Source organism: Bos javanicus, chromosome 26 (assembly GCF_032452875.1).
Source record: "Bos javanicus breed banteng chromosome 26, ARS-OSU_banteng_1.0, whole genome shotgun sequence".
NCBI classification, from domain to species: Eukaryota; Metazoa; Chordata; class Mammalia; order Artiodactyla; family Bovidae; genus Bos; species Bos javanicus.
In genome coordinates, this window is record NC_083893.1 from 50,314,708 (window position 1) to 50,321,520 (window position 6,813).

Consider the following 6,813-nt stretch of genomic DNA (forward strand, 5'->3'; position numbering starts at 1 on the left):
GTGCTTCCTGAGAGGATGTGGTTGTTAGCAGTCTCCCATTCTCATGTGTACCTTGTCTTACAGCCTCATTCTGAAATTAACACGCTGCCTGCACCTTTGTAAATAGTCCCTGTTATTAAGCTCCCCTCAGATGGCTCAGTTTGAATGCACGGCTTCCTGCTGGGGACATACCAGAACGGACCCCAGGAAACAGGAAGCAAGCCCAAATAGGGTTCCAGTCGGAGTTGCTCACACATGTGGGGGATCCATGAGTCCCCTTCGCAGCAGGAAGTAGAAAACCAGGTCATCCCTGACCACAGGGACATCAGACTGAGCCCTGGTGGGACGCGGGACAAAGGCCATGTGGAAGCAAGGATGTGGGGACCGAGTGCTGGGTGACTGGGTTGCCTGGTGACCGTACTGACTCTCGAGGTCATAGGGCTGCCCGGCTTCTGTGACTCCAGAGAGCAAGAACCAGGAGAGGAAAATGCACCGCGGAGAACAGGCCCCACAGCCTCTGGGAGGAATCCTTCCCCGCTGTTGTCATGGTACCAGGCATCAGCACAGTCAGCGCTTAACCTCATCAGACACCCAGTGTACCAGCTGCTGGGACAAAGGACTACAGACTCGTGGGCGAAAACAGCGCAAAGGTGTTTTCTCTGGTTCTGGAGCCCAGAAGCCAGAAATCAAGGTGTCAGCAGGGCGGTCCCCTCTGGAGGCCCTGAGACGACTCTTCTAGCTCCTGGCGGCTGCTGGCATCTCACGATCCGCAGAGGCGTCATTCCAAGCTCTACCTCCATCGTCACGTCACCTTTTCACCTGTGTCTTCTCCCCTTTTCTTCCCTTACAAGGACATTTGTGGGACTTCCCTGGCGGTCCAGTGGCTAAGTCTCTGCAATCTCAATGCAGAGGGCCCAGGTTCGATCCCTGGTCAGGAAACTAGATCCCACATGCCGCAGCCAAGAGACCCAGCTGCTGCTGCTGCTGCTGCTGCTGCTAAGTTGCTTCAGTCGTGTCCAACTCTTTGCGACCCCATAGATGGCAGCCCACCAGGGTCCCCTGTCCCTGGGATTCAGGCAAGAACACTGGAGTGGGTTGCCATTTCCTTCTCCAATGCATGAAAGTAAAAAGTGAAAGTGAAGTCGCTCAGTCGTATCCAACTCTTAGCGACTCCATGGACCGCAGCCTACCAGGCTCCTCTGTCCATGGGATTTTCCAGGCAAGAGTACTGGAGTAGGGTGCCATTGCCTTCTCCGAAGAGACCCAGCACAGCCAAATAAATAAATTTTTTTTGTTAAAAAAAAAAAAAAGGACATTTGTTATAGGACTTAGGACTCACCTTAATGTAGGATAATTGTGTGGTATTAGTGGTAAAAAATCCACCTGCCAACGCAAGAGACACTGATATGATCCCTGGGTTGGAAAGATCCGCTGGAGAAGGAAATGGCAACCCACTCCAGTATTCTTGCCTGGGAAACCCCATGGACAGAGGAGCCTGGCGGGCCACAGTCCATGGGGTCGCAAAGTCAGACACAACTCAGCATATGAACACATTAATGCAGGATCTTTAACTTAATTACCCTCTTTCCAAATAAGGTCATACAGGCCACTGCCTGGTCCCCAAATCTAAGCCCAGCCCACGTGCAGAATACATTCACTACATCCCAGCATCCACGAAGTCTCACCATTAGAGCTTCAACTCTGAGTCCAAAAATCTCGTCTAAATGTCATCAGCTCAGAAGTGCAAGACCCATCGTGTACTCGGGTCTGGGTGAGACTCAAGGCTTGGCCCCTCGTGTACTCGGGTCTGGGTGAGACTCAAGGCTTAGCCCATCGTGTGCTCGGGTCTGGGTGAGACTCAAGGCTTGGCCCATCGTGTGCTCGGGTCTGGGTGAGACTCAAGGCTTGGCCCATCGTGTGCTCGGGTCTGGGTGAGACTCAAGGCTTGGCCCAGCCTGACGCAAAGTTCTCCGTTGGTGGGCCTGTGACTCTAGAAGCAAGTCATCTGCTTCCAAAATGCAGTGTTGGGACAAGCATAGCACAGATGTTTCCATTCCTAAAGGGAGACACTGGAAGAAATCAAGAGCTCTCTGTTCCAAGGAAGTCCAGAGTTCAGCAGGGAAGAGTCCACCCAGTGTCAGGGCCTGAGAGGGTCTCCGCCGCCTGATGCTCTGCCCTCAGCACCCCCTTCACGGCCACACTTCCCTCCCCTTGAACAGGAATGTGTACTCGAAGCTGGCTTGTCAAGGGTGAAGACCACGTCGGGAGGAAGGATTCTGGGGGAAAACCCTCGCTTCTGAGGTGGTTATATACAATTTCTCCTGAAATCTTTAAAATGGCCAAGCCAATTTTCTGCACCGTCTAGGTTTCTGTACTTGTCCCCCATCCTCTCTTCAAAGTGAATCTTCCCATCTCTGTCTCCTTTTGGAGCTCTGATGCTAAGGCAAGCCTTGCAGCCCAAGCCTGGCCCTTTTCAGGCCCCTGGAAAGTATTGTCTGTAGTGGGGGAGGCCACCTGCCCTGGACAGGGAGCACCTGCAGGCGCACACACGAGAGGTTTATCTCCGCTGGGCAGCTGGGTGTTTGCCTTCCAAGTTCCGGGCTAGGGTAGGTCTCTGCAGGCACCAGTCAGCATGTGCTTCGGAGGGCCTTGGCCACCCCTCAGCTGGGTGCCCAGCACTGGGGGTAGGGCTGGGGCCAGGAGTGGAGAGTGGCTCACTGCAGGTGCTGGGCAGGTCCTGCCCAGGACAGAGGCGCCTGCCAGGCATGGAGATGAGACCTCAGTGACAGTAGGGGTCTGCAATGGCACCCCACTCCAGTACTCTTGCTTGGAAAATCCCATGGACAGAGGAGCCTGGTAGGCTGCAGTCCATGGGGTCGCTAAGAGTCGGACATGACTGAAGTGACTTAGCAGCAGCAGCAGCAGCAGCAGGCCAGCACAGAGCACTCAGGGGTGTCAGAAACAGACTGGGGACCAGCGGGTGTCATGGTCATGGCCGAGTTCTGATCAGATTGTGAGCCTGCTGGGTCCGTGGCCCTGGAAAGGCCCCCGGGGAGAAATCACCTGTATTTTCATGTCTCGTTGTGGGGGATCCCCACCTTCTTGTGTCCCCTTAGACCTGCCTGGAGGAGGCAGGCAGCCAGAGGGCAGGGGACACAGTTGGCATGAGTCCAGGCCCTCCACCCGCCCGTGCCCAGCCCGCCATGGCCTCCCTACTCTTGACACTGGGGTGACGACCCCACCTCCTCACAGCACCAGACGCACCCTTGCCCATTTCTGGCCCCTCGGGCAGCACCCTTGCCTCTCACCGTGATCTGGACTCACAGCTGCCCTCCAAAGCCCCTTATGGCCACCCTGCTCCACAGGTGAAGGAGAGAGGGCCTGGGAGGCAGGTAACTGCCCGAGGTTCAGCCAGAGTGTGGGAAAGACCCTGCCGACCTCCAAGAACGACCCCCAGGCCCAGGCGATGGCAAGAAGGGGTGTCAGGACAGCCCCCCCTTACAAGTAGACAGGCTGCAGATGCTCGGCCCTGCCCCCACCCCTTCTCTCCTGGAACAGAATGCAGACAGAGTGGCACCCACAACACGGGTAACAGCAAAACAGCAGCCGGGGGCCACCCGCTCCACCAGCACCCCCACCCTGGATGGAGGGACCCCCCCACCGCCCTCTGACTGCATTCGTTCCTGGGGCCATGGTAACGAAGACTGCAGAGCAGGCACTTAAATGACAGGGATTTTTCTTCTCACAGTCTGAGGCTGGAAGTCCAACATAAAGGAGTGAGCAGAGCTGGCTTCTCCCTGGCTTGCAGACTTCTTCCCGCGTCCTCACGGGTCGTCCCTCTGCGTGACTGTGTCCTGATCTCCTCTTCCTGTAAGGACACAGTAACACTGGAGAAGGGCCGTTCCATGACCATGTTTAACACCCATCTCCTCTTTAAACACCCTGTCTCCATGTAAGTCACGTCTGAGGTCCTGGGGTCAGGGCTCCAATCGGGGGACACAGCCCAACCCTCAACACCAGCCACGTGCCCTGTCTCCTGCTCCCCCAGCTCAGATCACGGGCCAACCTGACTCTTGGTTTTTGTCGTTTTAGAATCCAACTATTCACATTTACAACTTATTTAGTTTTCCTTGTATAAAAAAAGTTTCATACTCTATGGTCTCCTGGAATTTGCTTTTTTTCCACCAAAAGCTGTTTCTAAGACCTATTCTCATTGTGTGCAGCCAGTGCTGGCTCATTTCATGACTTTCTCCTGTCTTGGCCTTTGGGGTCCTTTCCAGGTTTTGCTAAAGTGGGGGAGGCTGCTGTGAATATCTCCACCCACCTGTCCTGACGCATCTCTGTGAGATTCCAGAGGGGAATGTGGGGTGACTATACGTGGGAGTCCAGCCAACACAGGAGAGCCGGTGCCTTCCCACATGCCCCAAGGGCTGACAGGCACCCTGACGGCAGAATGAGCCCCAGGCACGAACACGGGGGTTTCCTGACCTCTTCATTTTTGCCAACTGAGTGAGGGTGAAGTGGTGTCTCATTTGGATAAAACTGTGTTTCCCCGCTCGCTGGTGAACTGGAGCATCTTTGTATAACCTAAAAAATAAATTATTTGACAAGTACACACGGCTGTATTCGCTTGTTTGTTTCATGTAGTGTTGGCTGCTCTGGGTCTTTGCTGATGCACAAGGGCCTCCTCTAGCGCAGAGTGGGGGCTCCTCTCTAGTTGCAAGGCTGAGCTTCTTATTGCAGTGGCTCCTTATGTCGCAGAGTACAGGCTCTGGGTGCATGGCTCAGTGGTTGGGGCACACAAGCTCACTGCTTGCAGCTTGCTGGCTCTAGGGCTCAGGAGTTGCAGTGAATGGGCTCAGCTGCTCCGAGGCATGTGGAATCATCCCCCATCAGAGACAGAACCTGTGCCCCCCGCATTGGCAGGTGGATTATCCACAAGGGCTTCCCTTGTGGATCAGCTGGTAAAGAATCCGCCTGCAATGTGGGAGACCTGGGTTCGATCCCTGAGTTGGGAAGATCCCCTGGAGAAGGGAAAGGCTACCCACTCCAGCATTCTGGCCTGGAGAATGCCATGGACTGTATAGTCCACGGGGTCCCAAAGAGTCAGACACGACTGAGCGACTTGCAGTTTGTGCACTTATCCACCGTGCCATCAAGTCCTCTTTTTATGTCTTTATTGGCCGTTTTTCCCTCTACTGGGAGTTGTTGGTTCATATATTTTGCCTGTTAATCTAAATGTAAGTATCTTAATCTTTTAAAAATTTCATTATAATTCTTTATGTATTCTGCATATATATTAGATTATATATTGTGGAACTAATTTTTATTTGATATAAGAATTGGTAATATCTTCTCCTGTTTGAAGCTCAATTTTGAATTTTCCTCACGGTGTCTTTTAGACAAACAAGAGTACTTTTAATGTAGTGAATTTATCAACATTTTTTTTAATGGTTACTGCTTTTATATACTGTTTCAGAAATCCTTTCTGAGCCTAAGAACAAAATTCACCCATATTTTCTTTTAAGAATATACAGAATAAACTCTAGTATTGACATACAGCATGCACGTGGAAAATTTCCCTCACTCCGGTGTTCGTGGAAGGGTTGGTCTGAATGACCTCGCCTGCTATGACCACAGCAGAAACCCAAAGCCATCTTTTGTTAAAACCCATGTGAAACTCTTCACAGCTCTAGTACTGATGCTTTCGGTCGCCTGCTCAGCGTCCAGTCAGCCCTTTCCTCGCGTCTGACGGGTGCTGAGCTAGCTCTGTGACGGGTCAGCAGGCCGGGCTGAACTACTCCAGAATTCCTTTTCCAGCAGGTTTCCTAACTTGGCTCTTGGCATGAGATTCGGGAGGTAGTACGGGGGCATGAGTCGGACATGACTCAATGACTGAACAGCAGCAACCAGGAGCACGAGGCAGCAGCTGGACTGTTCTGACACTTGGAGCGTCAGGGCAGGGGCCCAGGTGCGGCTGCGGCCGCACACTATGCCCTTCCTCTGCCGGCTCACCTCCCTGGCGGGAGGCCGGTGTGCGGCTGATTCGCCTCTCCAGTCATCCTTTTGCTTCTCCAGCTCCTGGGCCAGAAGTGTGTGCAGTTTCCTGACATGGGTGCCAACTTCTGCAGGACACCCAGGCTTCGCGTCCCTCCTCGTGAGTTCCAGCTTGGGCTCGCTGGTCCCCGCTCCGGCTCCACCTTCCCTTCCTAACTACCTGCTCCGCAGGTAGTTGAGGCTGCAGCTTCAGGCAGAGGGGCGGCAGCTTCCAGAGACCCTCCGAGCAGCCCGGCGACTGCAGAGGTTAGCTCCCTTAATGACGTCACCCCCGGTGGCCCTGCGCCGGGCGGACACAGGTACCAGGCGCGCAGACCTTAGGGGCGGAGGCCCAGCCCCGAGACAAACCCTCATGGGCTTCATTTCCCTCCTGGTGACGGGTCTAGGTGTCCGAAGCCATTCCAGGCGGATCTTAGGGACCGTTCCTGAGGTGGGGGAGGGAGGGCGCGGGGGGGGGGGGGGGCTCCCTTGTCCCCCTGGGAGCTGAGAGTCGGGCTGATGTCTGCGGTCGGGGCCGCCATCCTGTGACCCCAGGAAGAAGGACGTCTGCCTGCTGCAGGCGGAGAGGTAAAGAGCAGGGAGGGCGTCCACGCTCTGGACGCCGGGGGCTCCACCTGGAAAGCGAGCCTTTTCGTGCGTGCGATCAGCGGCTCGCCGCGGCCCCTACCCTCCCGCAGCAGGACGCTCTGGGCCTCGGCGCCCTTGTCCCCATTGTCGGGAACACTCCACCTCCGTGCGTGTCACCGACCGCCCAGCAGAGCAGGGCGCAGGCGGCGG